At 38.3% G+C, this 19911-nt stretch overlaps 1 protein-coding gene across 8 annotated transcripts in view; it reads left to right on the top strand.

The window, feature by feature from the left end:
- The window catches only part of ENOX1 (ecto-NOX disulfide-thiol exchanger 1), a 375855-nt gene that overhangs the window by 207176 nt on the left and 148768 nt on the right, over positions 1-19911 (top strand). The window contains exon 1 of one of the 8 annotated variants that reach the window (XM_027674316.1): positions 16360-16545. The exons of the other annotated variants lie outside the window; for them this stretch is intronic. The gene's annotated coding sequence lies outside the window, so the exon portion shown is untranslated. Of the gene's footprint in view, positions 1-16359; positions 16546-19911 lie in introns of those variants that run through there. 8 annotated transcript variants of the gene reach the window in all.

The raw sequence follows: 19911 nt of genomic DNA, 5'->3' as shown, positions 1-19911 counted from the left end.
AGAATATTTGGCATGTAAGAAAGTATTATATTTCATATCATTGTAATGTTTTCAGTGGATCCAAAATTCAGTAACTATCCCAAATTCATATGTTGTCTTCAATGTGGCATATCATCTTTTATCTGAAGTTTATCTGGAACAAGTATCTCCTTTAATCGAACTGGAGGTGATTCAGGAATACTGATTATTTCACTAAGATTAACATTACCTATAATAAAACCTGTTCTTTATGGATTCACTTACTTAAGGCGATACTGCTCACATATAGTAGATGATACTAAAATCTCTACAAATGTTTTTGTAAGTAACTAAAATTACTGTGATTTTTATGGTATTCCCTTTTTGTAGATTAGGGAATGAAGCAGTTACTTAAATTACCTTCAAAGCAAAACTATGAAAATTTCCATTCAGGATTTACACTGGAAACAAATAAAAACATAAAGTGCCATTTTGGGTGGTATAACTGGATTTTAGTATGTGCCATGTCGCTGCAAAGGCTTGAAAGCTGGATGTGGAGGACACATTGCCTTCTTGTGCCTCTTTGTGCAGCTGAAGACGTGACACATGTCACAAGAGGGATGCATGTGCCATTCAGATATTCAGTTCTGAGGCAGGGTTTTCTGGCCCTGTAGACAGAGCCTGAGACTCTGCAGTAGCAGAGTGTGCTTAGGATGCAGAGAATACGGGAAAGCAGTTTAAGAGAATGGCTGAGCTACAGGAGATGCCCTAGACAGACAAGAGGTCAGCTCTGTGTGGAGAAAGAGAATGGATGGGGCAAGGTGGCTAAGAACAGTTGGGAAAAAGGAGTGAGGAACTTTGCTTGAGGCTTTTCCTCTCTTTTTCCCTAGAAAATCCCTCTCCCTCTGCACCCTTCTCTCTTTGGGATGCCAGTCTCGGAGCTCACATCTTCTGGAGCTTCCAGACTTGTCTCGTCACCAGCATCTTATTATCACTCCAGCTCATAAAAGTCAGTCTGTTCTCCCCATTCATTTCCAGTGATGCCTCCTCACCTTACTGGTACTCTGTAGGAGAAGGAGGAAAAAAGATTTAGAAAAAGAAAATATAGAGCCCTCCTGGAGGAAGCACTGCAGTCACTGCCAGAATTAGGTGTGAGTGTGGCAGGTACTGAAATGTGAAGAGTTGCCTATTCTTCTCCACCAGCTTTGCAGCACCAAGGCGGAGGGTGAGACTGCTTATCTCATCCCCATCTTTTCAGACCAGGCGCTGATAGTGCTTATCAGGAACTAATAAGGGAGACAGAGCACATCTCTAGGCAATACCTACCTGCTTGTGTCTGAAGTTTTACCCTAAAAACAGTGCCTGGATCTCAGAAAAGAATTTGGTTCACAGTAGACTCATTCTACTCTATTCTGGTTCTTTAGATTTTTTTTGTTTTCTTTTCTTTTTTTTTTCTTTTCTACTAGCTTCATGAAGTTATGAGGAGTTTATAAAATAAAAAAACCCAAACTTGTCTTTGGTACTTAACTCAGTATTGAACAATTGAACAAAAGTAGTGCAAAAATACTGCAATAGGTGTTGAGTAAAAATGCCTGTTGTGGTAACTATTCTGGATATAGCTGCTCTTTCATGACAACTCCTTTGAATTATTTCCATGTGGAACAAAGCAGCTCTGACAGCAGCTCTTTTTTAGAGAGAGGCAATTTCCCTCATATATGACTTGTCAGCTGCTAACTGTGGGTGTGTAAATATAGCTGAAATTTCAAAATAGTGACAATCTGGCAGAGGTTTGAGCAGTTATTTATGGCTGAATGGATGAGATTTACTAAGCTCAGATTGATGGTAAATGTTGCAGGGCAGGTACATTACCCAAGCTTGTGTTTGTGGAGCACCTTGACAGTTTTATATTGATTTCAATAAAGTAATTCGTCTTTAAACAGCTCTCTAAGTGGTAGATATGGTATGTAATTTATATAATAACAGTTAGAATATTCAGAAGCACCTCACTTTAATTTTGCTCCAGTCTTATTGACCTTTTCTCCTCCCTTTGCTGTTGTGGTTGTGTCCTCCTTCTCTCATCATTCTTACACCTCATTTGGGATTTCCCCTCCTCATAATCCGTCTTTCAGCTGAAGTCCCCCAAGACATGGGATGCTCCATCCGTACTGTCAGCATGGGTGACCTAAATTATTTGGGGAGCATCTGCTCTACCTTTGCAGTTTTAACTCTCAAACTTGTTTCTTCTTGTTTGGTTTTTCTTATGTCATCCAGTGCCATGTCTCTGGTAAGTAAACTTTCTGATTATATCCACTTCCCTGTCTTGCCTTGTGTGTTCTCAGTGTGTCAACTTGGAATTTCTGTCTACACAAAGGACAGAGAGTCTGCTACAGGCCAGTTCCCAGGTCACCTTCACCATAAAGCCAGTTGTTTCAAAATAATATTAAGTTCATGGGGCCTTAACTAAGAAAGGTCTTAAGAGCTTTAAGAGGGCTAAGAATATGTCTTTCGTTTCAAGCCAACCAAAGATGCCAGTACTGTCAATACAGTTCTCAGCCTTCTGTGACCTTCTTTGACTGGAAGCTCTCTTCCTGAGAAATCACATGAAGATTTTTTGTCCTTACTTTCAAGGTGTTATCTCCCTTTTCATCTGGATATTTATGAGATCTGCTCATCCATATAGTTGCGAGAGAGTATTATAGAGCACAATGCACCATTTCTGTTGTCATTTCCATGCCTCAAGTGTCAGACCCTCTATTTCCACTAAATCCATTTTTTATCCCTCATTGATCTAAATGTATCAAAATAACAGAAGAATCTCCTCCTTTTTCCAGGAGACCTTCAGATGCTTTTATTAGTCAAATTTTCGTTCTATCACACTATTGCAGAAGGTGCAGCAAACTCAAGGAATAGTTAGTAAAAGAAATAGAGAAATCAGCAGAAGAGAACTTCCTCTTTCAAGAGTAGCTTGTTTTAGTAGTGTCTACTGTGATTTCTAGGACAGAGGATTGCCTTTATTTGTGCTGTGTCTTTGCTGCATACAGCAGCAAGCTTATATTGAAACTTCAAGTTAGTAATTTAGCTTGAGTTGTCTGAAAGCTGGAATTTTGTATGTGTTCGCATTTCTTGCAGATGTCTGTCACGCAGCAAATATTGCTGGATGACTGCCCTCAAAACACTGGGGAAAAAATAAGATCTTTGAAAAAGTGAAATACTAATGACTTAGAGCCATTTTATGTCTAATAACCAGTGAATGCAATTCTTGCTTGATAGGAATGGGAACAGTGAAACGTGGAGTTTGCTTAGTAGTGGAAAGCTTTGTGTTGTTTTTTAAAAAATACCTGCAAATTCTCTATTTGGTAGCTGAAGTTTTAAAATGCAGTCAAATCACTACGTGATGATGAGAGAAGTAATCGCATTATTCTGAGTTCGACTCAAAATGTGTATTGCATTGGACAAAAAATAACAAATTACTTAGAAAATATGCTCTAATATGCTCTGCTGAGTTTCAGTGTCTCTGGGGAGCTTCATTTTATGACTTTATCAGCTTGCCTTAAAGCCACAGAATATGTGATTCACAATTTCACTGTCCTATTAGTTCATGTTTCTGTTTGGAAAGTGAATCAATTTCTGGATCTGATGTGTGTATAAACAGCTTCTTTTTCCTTATAGTCTCAAGGGATATAATGAAATTTCCAAAGAATAAAGGTACACAGAGTGATAGGTGAATTCCAGTGTTGCAAGCTGAAAGTTAAGACATATCTAAACATTAGAACTTCAATAAGAATCCAATGATCAGTGCTTTGCCAGCAATATGGCAATATGCTCTCTCCCACTTACCAGCTATTTGTACACACCGTACTTTGATCACTGGGCGCACTAACCAGGAAAGAACAAAATACTTAGCAAATTAAATCTAAAGATTTCCACTCCTGCTGTAGAACAGATATATGTAATGTACCATTTCATCTTAAACCAAATTATGTACCAGGACATTCAGATATGTGTTTCTGAAGCCATCAGTGTATAACCTCTGATATAATAAGGACTGAGATCCTTAAATTCCAATTATGAAAAAATCTTTAATCTGAAAGCAGAGATATCTAAACTAAACAGCTCTGTGATATACTCAATCTTTTCCCTTCTCCTGCCTTTCTTACTGTTCATTCAAGTGCATATGTAAAACAACTATATGATCAAAAGTTCTTCGAAATAGATTATAATCTGTTAGCTGGTTTGGCTACTGTTTGGACATCACCTATATGTTTTGTCTTTGTAATAAACACTTTAGAAATTTCTTGAGTGTTTGATAGAGCATATGATACACAAGATGAAACTGAGACAACTGAGTCTCTTTGGCCTTGTCTGTTATCTTCAGTTGTTATCTTATGCATCTTAGTGGAATTATGTCTTTTGCACAGACATGCTTTTGCCATACCTTTGTCATAGGAGATTTTTGTGGAAAAGAATTTTGAGGGAAGATCTAAATGCCATCTTCAGGATCTAAATGTTATCTTCAGTTGTTTAATGGGGAAACAAGGAAGATATAACCAGATGCATCTTGTAAGGGAAGAGCGATAGGAGAGGGAATGGACACAAGTTGCAATATGGGAAATCCCAGCTGGATATTAGAAAAAATAAAAAAAAAAAAATCACAGTAATGTAGTCAGGCATTAGAACAGGTTGCACAAAGAGGCTGTGAACTTTCCATTCCTGGAGGTATTCAAACCTGATTGTCTTGAGCAACCAGATCTGAGTTGGCCACAGAGCAAGGGATTCGACCAAATAACTGCCGAAGATGCTTCCCCAGCCTGTGTTGTTCTGTGCTTCTATAAATTCTATTCTTTTTATGTAGTTTACTGTTTTCATCTAACTCTTAAATAAAGGGGAAATATTCTGTCTGTTTTCAGAATCTACTGGGTTTGCTCTCATTTACTTACACAAATGAGAAATGGAAATGTTGCTAAAGAAAGGATTCAGTGAACTGCAAAGTCATATACTTTTCTATGGAACCATGCATTTTATACATTTGCTTTATAATACCCAGTAGAAAACATGTGCTGGGAGCTCACTGCTTTTATGAGCTGAGATATCTGTATCCATGAATAAGATTTATTTGCAGTGTTTTCCTCTCTTTTCTTTTTAATGAACAAAGCAAATAAAAGTATTCTGTGGTTGTTTGGAATATTAAAACATTCCTGCGTTCATGCTCAAAATAAGCTCAAGTCTAATAAATGTAATTATTGCCACAGATAGATCTGCTTTTCCATATAAATTATAAGCATCTCTTCTTGCTTGTTCTAATAGTCTACATCTTAGGAAAGTATGTCTTTCAAACAGTGTGTTTTTGCAATACTTTTCCCCAGAAGATTTTATTTGGCAAGTTATTAAAGTCAAGACTTTTAAAAACTCTTCTCAAAAACTGAGAATTGAAACTGATGCTGTTGGAAATATAACAATGTTTTAAACAGTTTTCCAATGAAATATCCCAGGTGTGCGTTTGCAAGTTAAGAAGTTATACATTTCTACTTCAAATATTTTTTTTAACTTTTGGTAGAGAATTTATAAACTTCTAAAAAATTCATCATGAAATATATTATGAACTGAAATTATCTTTTCAGTTTAATAAAATGTTTAATATTATAGTCAATAAATTTGGCTTGATTTGGAGTGGTTAAACAAACTTTGTATGTCAGAATTTCTTACAGAATGGGAGAATGATTAACACACAATATGTTTTATAGTATATTACAGCAAAGGGTGGAATATGTGTATGGAATATGTACCCATACAATAGAAATGCCAGGTTTTATACGGCTGTTGTGTTTTAAGTGTCCGGAAGCTAAGTCCCATGGATCCAATCACTCGTTCCCTCTCCCAGTGGGATGAGGGAGAGAATCCAAAGGGTTGAAGAGAGAAAATCCTGTGCTGGGACAAAGGAACTTTAATAGATAAAGCAAAAGCCATGCACAAAATCAAAACACGGAATTCATTCACCCCTTCCCATGGATAGGCAGGTGTTCAGCCATCCCCAGGAAAGCAGGGCTCTGGCACGTGTAATGGCAGCTTGGGAAGACCAATACCATCACTCCAAACGTCCTTCCTCTTTCTCCTTCTTCCCCCAGCTTTGTATGCTGAGCATGATGCCATATGGTATGGAATATCCCTTTGGTCAGTTGGGGTCAGCTATCCCGACTGTGTCCTCTCCCAATTCCTTGTGCACCCCCAGTGCACTCACTGGTGGGGTGGGGTGAGAGACAGAAAAGGCCCTGAGTCTGTCAGCACTGCTCAGCAGTAATGAAAACATCTCTGTTATCAACACTGTTCTCAGCACAAATTCACAACATAGACTCATACCAGCTACTGTGAAGAAAATTAACTCTATCCCAGCCAAAACCATCTCCATGGACTTCAGTACATCTGTTTTATAATAAAAGCCTGGAAATAGAGCAAAAATGTTTTAGATACAAAACAACCTGGGAAGTGAATGAGGGTCAAAAACTTTAAACTGCAAAGGAAGTCTACATTTTTTTCTAAAGCTAGTGTCATCTGAATAAATGTTTCTGCCTTTCTCTGAAAAACAGAGCAGAAACTAGCACTGAACCAGAATAATTTAAGACAAACACTATATGTGGTTTTTTCTGACTACCACATCATCTCATGGTTATTATTGAAACATTTGGGTTTATAACTAGTGATTTTTTTTTCCTTTTCATTTGGGACAGGTCTAGCAGAGTTCTGCCTTCCTGGGGAGAAGGAAAAAAATCTACGAAAACTGATGTTTCTTCAAAGAAACATGTACAATAAAGGCCAAATGGATTTCATCAGTCTTAATTACTTAAACAGCAAGGGCTGTTTATCAGTACCATATACAGATATCATTCTAAGCTTATAAAAGACAATGAAATAATTGTGACTAGATCAGTTAAGTTTCACTCTTACTTTCTGAACACTGGCTTTCTTGGCTTCTGAATAAAGATTTTGAGGAATAAAGCTTTAGTTTCACAAAAAAAAATGTGTTGTATAGTTTAACTGTAAGCAGCCAAGATTGTAATTTTGGAGAGACTCAAGCAATTTGTCTTCTTCCATGAAACCTTTCTGAAGCATTTTCATGACAAAAACATTGACTTTTTTACAGACAGGTTATTCTCATGCAAGAACTGTATGTTTTTCCTCTACTGACTTGTTGAACAAAAATAGGCAAAATTAATTATTTTATTTAGAAATGTCTAATACCCTAAGTATCTCTGTGCTTTAATCTCTAAATAACCATTGCACAGAATTACAATATTCGCACGATATTGCAGGTGAAGGTAGATGATGATTAACACTTATTCCTTAGGAGATTATTGATTTCCAAAAGCAGTGGATTTAGATCCCCTTTGAAAGGCTTTTTCCCCCTATATTAATGAACAGCAAACTTCAGAAGAAATGCACTGATGCGTGCTTTTGCTTACATATAAGCATATGCTATGGGTGTGTTTAAGTAATGCTTATATATATATACCTTCCACAGGGGCTGGGATTATCTGAAAGTCAGCAGAGAGAATCTTTACATGTGAAGTGCAGACATAAAACAATACCTAGGAAAACACTGTCTAATTTAATACACAGTGTGGCTGGGAAATTACTGTTGAGTAAGTGTCAAGTAAGCTCGTAACGCAGAGCTAAATCTTGCAGTAATGTGTGAAGAGTACTCACATACAAAATCAAGATAAATATCTCACTTCTCTCTATGGCTTCCTTGTCAGGCTGTCCTCCATTCCCTTTTCTTTCTGTTATTTTTCAAGAATTATCTGCTTTCTAGAGGAGGGGGAAAGTTCAGCTATAGTGAGTGTGTTTTTTCCCCTTTTTTCTATTTGCTAATTCTGTGGCATTGATTATCCTCTCCCTGTTGTCTGGTCATTGCTTTTCTGTATAGTTAAACTGGTTCCACTGCTTGTTCACTGGCTGCATTGCAGGATGGAAGGGTGTCCTCAGCACACACCTCCTTTGCACACTCATAGTTTAGGAGCACTCTTTCAAGACTATATGTATATAATATATTTATATGATTTCTGTCACATGCCATGGGATTCCTTCTGGGGTATCTTTCAGGATATCACGTATCTCCGTTTTGGCTTTCAGGAGGAAGACAACTACTGATTCTTTATTCTGGAGCCATGGTTTCACCACAACAAGTGGCTGCTGTAGCGTTAGAAGCACTCAGCACACCTTGACTTCTTAGAGATGAATGCTTCATAACGAGAAATTGCACTGCCGGAGAGCAAATTAGTGATTCATATAAAATGGAGCCTTACAGACTGTAATTGTGCCGGCAAGATATGAGATGAAGTTTAAAGTACAATTTTAACAGTATTTAATTAAGTTGAACAGTATATTAACCACCACAATCCTAACTAAACACATATATAAGAATTGCAAAATATAAATGCTCATTATTGCTAAGTTGCTACTGCCATCAGTGACTGACTTGGAGATGGGGTGATTGATTTGGAGCTGATTTAAAATTGTTCAGTTTACAAACTGCATTTTAAATCTTTTCCAGTTGTTCTTCTTTAATGCAGGTGGGGGAAGGTGACTCATCCGTTCAGTGCTGCATGGTTCACTGGGTGGGGAGAAAATGACATATTTTATCTGGTCACTGAGATTTCACTGTGTCATTTCACTTTGTACATAGCATTTAAAGCAAAGAGAATCACTTATTCAACAAATTCAGTCTCTTGTTCTTTCAATGGAAGTATTATTATCTCTAGTTTATATTTATTTGAGTTACCTGATGGCAGATTTCTCTCATCACCTCACTTGCTGACAACTGTAATTAGATATCTTTGTGCATGATGCTAGATGAAGAAGGTGCAGGGAACCGTTGCAGTTCCTTTACCATTTGCTTAATTAACTTTGTGTGCTGGATCCAAAAGATTTTGGGAGCCTGGCTTCCCTTGCTTCGTCAAGCTGTGTAAATCCCATATCAATTATATCTCCTATTCTGGAAGCAAATCATGGAGTGTACAAGCTTTGAATTTGCTTTGCATGACTATTTGTAGGAAGCAAACATAAAAGGAGCTTGTGTTCAGCCACAATACATTTATTGTTAATTTGAAGTGAATATTTATAACTTTCTTTTTACTATCAGCCTGACGCTATGAGCAATTACTGTGGTATTCAGCTAAATCTGCCCAGCCTATGCCTGGTCAGAATTTTCTGTCCCTGTGTTTCCAATACATTTCCTGCACACTATTTTGCCCTTAATGCCTTTATAGCTTGTTTATTGGAAACAGGGTTTTAATTATTTTTCAACAGTAGTAGAGAACTGATTTAATGAGCAATTGTTAGATATACTAAGGAGACACATTCACCTGATTAATGTGATAGTTAACTGAGCAACAAAATTGCCTCATGAAGAAGCAGCTGTACACAGAGTCTAAGCAATAAAAAACTTTGAGGGAATGTGAAGAAAATACTTCAAGAAAGATAATTTAAAATAGGATACTGAGCAAGATGGAGATTAAGTATACAGTGTTAGCTTGCTGGTTAGTTGGCTTGCTGGTTACATCCATGTGTGCACACACACGCCTGTATTTATTAGGAGACAGTTTATATAGGCTTGACTGACAGATACTGCATTGGAGTGCTGGGATATGTAAGGACTGTTGAACAAAAATGAGGAGGATGGGTCCTTCAGGTGTGTGTTGGAGATGAAATTGTGCTACAGCCGACATTTTAATTGCATGCAGTGTTGGTGTCCAGCTTCAGTACTAATGTGTGCTTTTGGAAACAAATACATCCTCTGGGAAATAGTTCTTTTCTCAGAGAGGAAAGTAACAGAGAAGAAGTTTGACACTCTTTAGTTGTCAGAGCTCACACTGGAGTATTTCTTGTATCACTGACTTGCTCTGATCAGCAACACTTATGCTCTCAGTTTGCAGGCTTGTGATCAGCTTAAATGATCAGACTAGCATGATCACCACAGAATTTTAGTACAAGATAATTCCACTTATGCATTTTGATGGCATTTTCCCTCCTCTTTCCAAGCAGCGTTTGCAAAGGAAGATAGTGCAGTGGTAGCCCAGTAGAAACTCATGACTAGGTCACCAAGTTTCATCCCTGCAGAAGGCTGTGGCATCCATGGAGAGAGGAAGCGTAAGGGGATTAGTGGACACAAGGGGCACTGAGGCCAACAAGTGGCACAGCAGCAGACACAGAAGAGGAGGGATGAAGTCTGAATACTACAGGAAACACAACTCAACTAGTTTCTCTCATGTAGTTTCATGTAGCTTGTGTGATGGATATCTCTTCGCAGGACTAAAATACAGAAAGTTTCAAAGTCATGGGATGGTATCAACTATCCTACTCACCAACTTACTGGACCACTTATGGCCCAACATAACCCCTCTGTTTTCAAGTTAAGACTGATGGCTTTGTGTTCCTACTCACTCATATATCAGTGAGGGAAGGAGCTTTTCTTTTCAAACGAAAAAGTGAGTTTTTTGTATGGGATGTTGTATTCTTGTTCATATACTTTTAACCAGATGAGAGCAGAACAGATTACAAAGAACTCACTATGGGAAAACAAACTGGCTTTCTGTGCCATGCAATCACTTTGGGAGCACAAATTAGGGAGAAAACTGCTAACATACTTTGCCAAGATCAAAACTAAGTGAAATTGGGCTGGATGCATTATAGGGATTTTAAGATATTTGAAGAAAATAGAGGAAAAATGAGAGAGCAGTTAACTTACACCTCTTTGGAACAGGAAAATGCTCTTGTGAGTGTTGAACTCCCTACCTCACCTTTGCTGGTTCAGCTCATCTCCATTGTGACAAGTGACTTGGAAAATTCTTTGCAAAGCATTTTTGCTTCCTTGCCTTGCTAACACAATGAACATATAAATTGCTTTAATTATGATTTGAATGCTTATTTCAAAGCCAGGAGGGATGCTGGTCTGATGGTTGGAGAATCAGGCTAAAATTCAGCAGATCTGGATTAATTTAAAATTCCTGTCATAACTTTGCTTTAGCATGTCTTTAGCGGGTGACTTTTGGGGTTTTTGTCTGTGCTTGATTTTAGTGTCTGAAAAAAAAAGAGATAATGATCCTTATGTTTCACCCATGCCATCATGCCTTACCAGTATAGCTGGTAGGATTTCTGGGGTTGTATATGTCTGTGCCTTGTGCCAGCAGTGCTCCAGTCCTCCTGGGCTGTATCAGCCCTCTGTTTCAAAGGCTTTTGTCTTTCCTGGCTCGGAAGGAAAGTTCCCAGTGATGCTTTGGTTTGGGCTGTACTTGTCTTTTGTTATTTTCATATGGCATGTTCTTTAAACCTATTTTGTAGAGGACCCGGGGTGCTGGAGCCAGCAGGGTGGCTGTGCAAGGACAGCTGTGAGCATTGCAGATTGCTTTGTGGAAGCCTAAAATGACTGCAGTTCAACAGACCTACTGAGCACATGCTTAATCTCTTCTTGTTTAACAAATGCTTTAAACATAAATATGTTCCAAAGAGTTTTGCTATAGATGGGTGATCTCCAAAATGTGCTGTTGTACTTTGCTAGATAAGGATCGAGATTTCTCTCTGGAAGAACTCGTTATGAGACAGACACATTAGCGCTGCCTGCATTTTTAGGTAAGAGTCTTGACACGTTGCCATTTATGTGGCAGCCAAAGTAGACAAAACCAGAACATATTTATTATGGCTTTCTGGCATATAAATAGAGATTATTTAGTGTTATAATTTGCACATGTATTATAGTTTATTGCTATTGAACTAAACTATGTAATGGCAACCACTCCTGCTAATCCTGTATTCTTTATTCTTAAAAATCAACATAAGTCATCTGCTGAACTCAACACTGAGTTGTTGAGTCTGAGGTTTTTGTTGTTTTTTGATTTGGTTTGGTTTAATTTTCCTTATTTAAAAAGTGCATCAAGATAAGAGAGTTGAAGTGGTATAGATCATGTGTTCCAATGAAGAAGAGAGTTCATTTTTTAAGAGCCTCAAATGATTTGAGAAATTGTTGATTTAAAAAATAGGAAATAATATATTATACTGTCACTGTCACCTTTGAAAACTCTAGGAGTTTAATGTAATTTAACAGCTGACCATTTATATGTGATTACAACTGTTATGAATCTAACACTGTGCAGCTGATAAACAGCAACAGAAAAGCTGAATGATCAAAAGTACATGCAGTTGGAGCATCCTAGCCTGCATCAACTCCTGTATAATCACATAGGGAAAATTATTAAGCCTGGACTTTTAAAATGCCTGAGATAGGATGGTTTATGAAGAAAAGACAGCAGCCCAAGTTTGTAAAAGCAACTGTCTAATTCACATATGTTTATACATATATATGCATATATGTATTTATAAACTGTATGATATGGATTCAGACATAATACAGAAGTATGAATGGCAAAAGTGTTGTACACTTGCCTTCTGAAAAACTGCCTGCCTTAACTGTTGGGCCCTCTTCCCTCACCCTTTTCCTCAGGCTTACTAGTCATGTTTGTGAAGCTCAGGCCTTCACTAGTTCATGTTGAAAGGAAAATTTGGCACAATTTCCTTCTTTGTAACTGAGACCCTTTCACTAATTTGCTTGACACAGATATGGTCCTGAGAAGTCCCTTGAAGGGATTCAGATTCCTCCCTACCATCTTTATCCCTTGTATTTTGTTGTGCACACTCTGCAACTCTTGCAACAAAGTGGGGGGGGTGATGTTTGGTTTTCTTTGTTTTATTTTTTTTTGGTTTGGGGTTTGGTTTGGTTTTTTGTTTGTATTGTTTGTTTGTTTGTTGTTTTGTTTTGTTTTTTCCTAGGACCCAAGTATTAACACTTCTGGTAGGAGGCATGTAAAAGAAATGCATTTACCAAATGATGCTGCTTTTTTCCTTGGGTGTGGGAAAGCATTTTGTTGAAATGGGAAAACCAAATGAATAGAGCCTGCACACACCTCCTGTCTGCAAGCATCCTCACCCTGGGGATGTGGGCTGTGTTACTGACTTAGGGGAATGGGTTTAGAGGAGCCCTTTGTTGAAATATTGGCAGCACATCACTGGACTTGCTGTTGTTGCAGATGGAGCACTTTGACGAACAGATGGATTCTCAGTTTTCTGAAAGAAAGGGAAGGTACTTGATGTACCATGGTGGGAAAGAAAGGGGTATTCCAGGCATATGGAAAGGCAAGAAAGAAGGCACGTTCTGTGCTTTTTGGGGAACTTGGAACCTAGCAACCTCTTTCTGGCATACTTGGTAAAGCATAAACACAGTGCTCTGTTAGAGGGCAAAGGTACTGTAACAGATGTTACAGGAGGAACTAATTTGCACAGAAGCAATGAAAATGAAGGCTGAGTCTAGGAAAAGTGTGAGTGCATAACTAAATATTATATGTTAGGTATGGGAAAATGCTCCTGCCTGGGATCAGAGGTGCACTCTCTTAAGGGCACGGGATTAGTGCCAGAGTAGCATAACTGAAACAGAGGACTTGTTAATATTTTAAGGTCTATGGTGTTGTGAAAGAGGCTGGAGATAATTGTTACATGCCACTGTGAAACCAGTAATCCAGCAGTCTGGGCATCAATTTTGTGGGGGCACACTTTGTGCAATGGCACCATTCAGATACCATATTGCCTCTTTCCTTGTGCTCTTCTTCCTCCCCTCCCCATCTTGTTCATAACTCACTTCCATCTTAATTGTTAGGGCAGTATGAGTCCTGTGCAGCACCCAAGAGCCTGAAATTCTGACTTGAAATGATGTTAACTGATCCAATATTTACTGCTAAAGTGTTCATGCAATTGCCCAGTGCAGCGTGATAAGGAAATGGTATGAACTGAAAGTAGTGATCATATTTTGGTGTTGTGTGTTAACTCTCTACAACTTTTCAGTCACTTCACACACACACCCCCACACCCCCCCACACACATGCACACACCTCCCCCCCCCACATCCCAGACCTAGCAGAAATATTATACTTTATTATGGTACAATTTAGAATATAATGACAATGGACTGTTGTCTTTATTTTTACCCCTTAACTTAATTAGACATTTTCAGCACCTTAGAATGCAGATGTTAAAGCTGCTTAGCAATAGTAAGGACATCAAAGACCTTGGAAATCCAGATTTTCTGAGAAACAAATGAATGTGATAAAGGGCAAAAATGTTATTTCAAAGTGTGATTCGCTTACGAAAGCAACTATGCAAAATTATCACTTTCTTAAATAATGGCTCTGTTTTTTGTTCACAGTCAGGATTATGTCTGCAGCAACAGAAATATCTAAAGTCTTTTTACTGAAAAATAAAGTGAACTAGATTACATGCCCACTTTTGCATCAGCTGTCATCCATTTTGCAGGATCAAATTCTGAGATAAAATAAACAAGGAATCCCATAATTGAACTTCAGAATGAATGTTTTTCAGATTGTTGTGTCTGGATCTATGCCAAATTTCATCTCTATAATAAATTAATTCCAATCCCCACAAAATAAGGAAAAAAAAAACAACCCAACAACTTCTACACAACAAAAACACTGGACAATTTTTATGGGGAAACAAGTGGCCAAGAAAAATTTATTGGAAAAGTAATTATCTAAAGAGAGAGTGGTCTCTTCTCTCTAATTGGAAATCATAATGTTTTCCAGCCTTACTAAACACAGTATAGGATCATCATTTTACTTCACCAACCTGGTTAAATCAAATATAAAGTTAAGAAGTTGCTTTCCTCTAGTTTTATTTCTCTTTACACCCAATACTGCAATTGAGCCCACTTCCCTTTCTCTGTGGCAAAATCTAATCTGGCTGCCACAGGACCTGTGAAATTCATGGAGGTGATGAGCTTGGGTCTGCTTTCTGCATTGTGTGTCTGGCTTTATTGAATCTCTAGTCACTCTCAGATAATAAATATTTCATATATTGGACAGGTGAAAGGTTTCATTTAGCTGCAGATCTGCTTCCAAAGCAACTGATTCTTGTCATTTGACCAGTTTAAATGTGTTGAAAACAAAGCTTGCTTTCTGTTTTTCTCTTCTATGGTTTTATCTGTCAGGTATTATCCATCTTCTCCCTCCTCTTACAAGCAGATACAGAAAAGCCAACAGTATTAACAAGTAATTCTAAACAATTTATAATCCAAACATATTCTCTGTTCCAGTCAAGATGGGATGAAAAATACCATTTCATTTTACAAGCATAGAGTAAATATCTAGACATATGAAATTGCCTCGGTTAGCATCTGTAACTAGTCTGTATGCAAAAAAAAATATGTGCAACCACAGTATTACTTTATGCTTCTCCATTGCTATTGAGTGTTTCCTCAATGTCTAGTAATTCTATTATAGAGTTGAGTTTGTTGCTTTTTTTGTGGGGGGGGGAAGGACAGGGATGTGACACAGTACCCCAGGTCTTTCTCTAAAAAAAACTGCTAGGAAAAAGCTAAAGCAAAATGTCTTCAATCGTATCTGATTTCTGCCAATGTTAGTTCTTGGGATGGATCTTGTGGAAAATGTCTGCTGCATCCTTTACATTTGCAGCAGAATGAGTTCTTCTGAAGCATAGCTTTGCTCATTCTTCCTCTGCACATTTCCAAGCATAATGGACAGTTGCTCTCTCTCCTCCTCAAGCCTTCCCACATCTGGATTTTCTGACTCATGCTGTGCTCCATGCCCAACTCCATACCTCTGTTTGCATACACAGCTGGTGGCTTCAAGAAGCCCTTTCCTGTCTGCTGAGTCAATTGTGAAGAAAGGGGAAATCTATTGGAGCAGTGGGGAATTTTGGTAGACAGGCTCCAAGTAAAGGGATTTTCTACTCAGGCTCAGAGACATTTTTATTTTTATCTGACCGTCTGTGTGGATATTCCCTTGATGCAGTTATGGCAGAATGGTGGCATTATTTCAGAAGGCACACCACTGTCTTAGGAAATAAGTTGGAGAAGAGATCTTGGGGTACTATTGAGGAATTTTAGATATTATGATGGCGATCCATGCATAGGTGGTTTATTTGATCTCTCCGTCTTCTCCTTCTATTTACTGTACAGGTGGTTTCTAATGACGCTGTATTTGGGAACTGAGAGGACATTCTAGATCAATTCAGAAAGACTGACATGACGTGATGCACAACTGCTATTTTGAGTTTAGGGGGGGATAGAAAGTGGGTACAGCTTGTGATAGGTGTCTCTGTGCCTGGTAGCTCTGTGGCCGATGCCCTGTTAGAAACAATTGAACTGTATCCGACCTTGCAGCCCTCTCCCTTCTGTTTCCAGGCATATAGATTTTAGCCAGCAGGTCTCTGGTTAACCCCTCCTCACTGTTGTTTATTTCCTGCCACTCTGCAGACACACCACTGAGCGTTAAGTATGTGAACTCAAAGACGCTCCCTCTCTCCTGAACAGTCTTAATAGCAAGCAGTCACGAGCTGGACTTCTCCAGAATTTAAACCTAAGAAACATACGTTTCAGGAGTATGCCCTTTCTCACACCCTTTTCAGATTACATTAAAAGCATCCACTTCAAGAAACTACAACTGTGTTTATTCAAGCTTTGAATTTGGAAGTAGTGCCGGGATCCCTGCCACGGCACGCTTGAACCGTGAAACCCAGGTCAGTTCCATTTTTGGTTTTCATGTACTGGCACAGTGCTTCAGCTGTTTGAACTTCCAAGTCTCTGTGGAAGCAATACTTCTTTTAACATGCAGAAATCATCATATTTGATTTTATAACCTTACCTCTTGTTTTGGGTTTTGGGTTTTTTTTTTTGTTTTTGTTTTACTAACCCAAAATGTCAGGGTAGCATGTCAGTAAACATAATGCCTTCAAAAAGGATCATGTTGACAGGCTTAAAAACTAAATGCTCACTTTTAAACAGGCAGGAACAGTTCTGGTTTTCCTTCCTTCCCACCAGGCTATCCTTAGACTTAATCTGCCTTTTGCTCTGTCACTGTGACTGCTGGCTATTGCACTATGTAATGTGATCTTGGGCTATGGGATATAATAGTTTCAATCACTCTTCACTGAGGTTGACTTTGTGACTCAAAGGCTACTGACTAAATAGCCCATTAGTTTTCTTAGTGAATCAACCCCTCCTCTCTCTTCAAGCCCTCTATGGTGGGTTTGTCATATTGCTAGAGAGAAAGGTGCTGGGTTGGCTATTGCACTCAATGCGGCTGGGGGGTGTTACTATGTTTGCATGAGACACTTTCTGAGAAGGCTCTTTTTGTTAACAATTCTGATCTAGATCTCAAACTCCAAATTTCACCCAAATGGAGTTTGCATTTCTGAAATTTCAAGTGCATAGTCTTTCACTGCACGGTGGAGTTGTACAAGGACAATCAAAGGTAATAAGATTTGGTACCTACAATGTGTATTCCCTCCAAATGTATGTCAGACAGCTCTGTTTGAAGGCATGCGACTGTTTGTCTGCTTGTTGGAAAAACATCTGGAGGCAGCAGGGCTTTGTGCAAGGAAATTAATTGGTGTTTGACTGTGGTGTATTTCTGGCTTCCCTTCAATTCCTGTGCTCTGATCCCTAGTGGTTGCATGCTTTGATGTTGCTAGAGTGCTCTTGGAGTAAGTGCTCCTCTCAGTGAAAGTTATGTTGCTGTCATTTTTTTTAAGTTTCATACAATGTGTGAAGAATAATCTGGAATACACCCAAACATGGGCTTTGTATCACCATGAAACCTGCAGTTAGAGCCGTTGTCCCATTCGGCCATCAAATAAGAGTCTGGAGAGCAAATACCATGTCCAGCCCCTAGTCTTCTCCAGTTCTTCTGTGGTATATTGAGTTACTCTGCTTCTAAGCATGTTTTCCTTCTTTCCAACTTTTTTTTTTTTTGTGCATTTGTTCCTTGTCTAATTATTTTAGGTCAAGTCTGCAACAGCTGAACAGAATACAATAAAGGTAAAGCTCTGTGATTTTCCTATGGCAGGAAAATATGTATGAAAAAATAAATATCTTTTTAGGTATATTTAGCGAAGACAGTGGGTAGATAAGTTTTGGGTGGCTGAAAATGTTGCGACTGCACCATTAATGTTTAATTACTATTGGCAGCCAAGAAGTGCCTTTCTGGATTAACCAGACACTCTGCTTCTGGGGTGTGCATTGGTGGCAGAAAGTGATAAAGCTAGTGCAACTGCACCTCTGGGAACATGTAATGGGATCTTTCCTGTGATATGCAAATTATGCTGCCAAGTTGCTGTATAAACAATTCATGGGAGAAGTAGTGAGAGGTAGTTAAATAACTGGATCACATATCAAAGATAAAATCCATCACTGGGAATGGGAAAATGTGTTAAAAGAGTGGTTTTGCTTTTAAAACTAAATAAATAATGAACAAAAAAAATCTTTGCCCAAAGCATGTAGTTGCACTAAAGAGTAAATAGCAAATGATTTATCACAATTGTTGCAGTTCAGAGTAATCAAACATTTAGAAAACCAGCATGCATAGAGTTTGTGAAAACCAAGACTTTTTCTAGTACCAGTAATCTAGCCAATTATGTTACTTTTTTTTATTTTTTTTTTTTGCAACTGAGAAGAAAGATTACTTCACAAATGTTAATTTGGTTACTTTTCAGGCAGAAGACATGCACTGCTTATTTTTCAGTGATAAAACCAATCCTGCTATTTCTGTTTTAAGCATAAGCAATGATCTCAGACAGCTCAGCAAAACATATTTCAGCATCATACACAGACATAGGTCAATGGGTGCGAGCAAACCGTATCAACACCAGCAGAAGCTGAGCTCATGCTGTCAACCCGGATCTCTACTTTCTGTATTTTATACTGTATGGGGAAAGGAGTCCAGCTAATACCACTCAATCAAAGATTACTCTTTCACAAATGGTATTGAAGCCCTCATTGGTTCTGTGCCCAGGGCAAGGGAAATATTTTTGACCTGTGACTTTCTTTTGTTTTGCTATGTAGTAGGAATGATACTCTAGATAGAGTTGTATAGTCACAATAAACAGATCCCACATTCAACGAATGCATCAAATTCTGTTCTATGTTTAATCATCCACAAAAACTGTCAGTTGCTCTTCCACCAGGAACAATATCTCGTAATTAACTGTAATTAAGGTATAATATAACTACAGAATATGAAAATGGATGGATCTGTCTCTTGACATTTCAAATTTGGATTTTTTTTTCTGCTAAATCTCTTAATATGCTTCAATTAACGATAACAGAGGCCAGGCCATTCTCAGTGATGGATCCTCATGCATGAATCTTACTACCACTGAGATGAGATGGAGCATGAATCTTTCCATCATTAAACTTCCCTTAGAAACATGAATGAACTTCAATTAAACTACATTTACTGGCCCAAGTGTTGATTAATAGGAAGCTAGGGGTCAAAACTCGATTGCCTTACCCTGGAAAGTGCAAAAAACTGTGCCAGACACAACAGGAAAGTCTGGTATCTTGTCTGCAGATTTTTCAGAACATCTGTAGCCATTCATAGCAGGTATGGCATCTCTTTTCATTCACTGAGAAATCATACAAAGCTGTTTCATTCATGCATTATTTGAACAAGCAAATTTTTAATTTTAGTGCCCCCCAAGGGTGTTCAATTGTCATCTAGAAAATTATTGCTTCCCTCTCTGAGCTGTGGCAGACATCAAGTCTTCACCAACTGATAAGCATTTGGAGTAGTAAACCTTAGGTATAGCCTTTGTATAGATAGCTTAACAATTAAGAGTTTTTAACTATTCCTGAATGAAAGGAAATTGCTGACTTTATAGAGAGAATTTCCTAGCTCAGGCATTTCTGGACATGTAATTAAACTAAATATGCTACTTCCTTGCCCCTAGCCACACCTGTCCTAAAGAAGATTAAGAACATTGAATTTCTACCCAGGCTGAAATCGTTTGTACCTTGAAATATGGACTAACATAACAGTGCACTACAACTCCATCTGGTGACTCCTCCCAAACTTCATGATGCATCACCATGTGCCAGTGATGCAC

Source organism: Neopelma chrysocephalum, unplaced genomic scaffold, assembly GCF_003984885.1.
Source record: "Neopelma chrysocephalum unplaced genomic scaffold, ASM398488v2 Primary Assembly neopelma1_25, whole genome shotgun sequence".
Classification (NCBI taxonomy): Eukaryota; Metazoa; Chordata; class Aves; order Passeriformes; family Pipridae; genus Neopelma; species Neopelma chrysocephalum.
The sequence above is the reverse complement of the archived record's forward strand: the minus strand, read 5'-3'. Positions and strand labels throughout refer to the sequence as shown.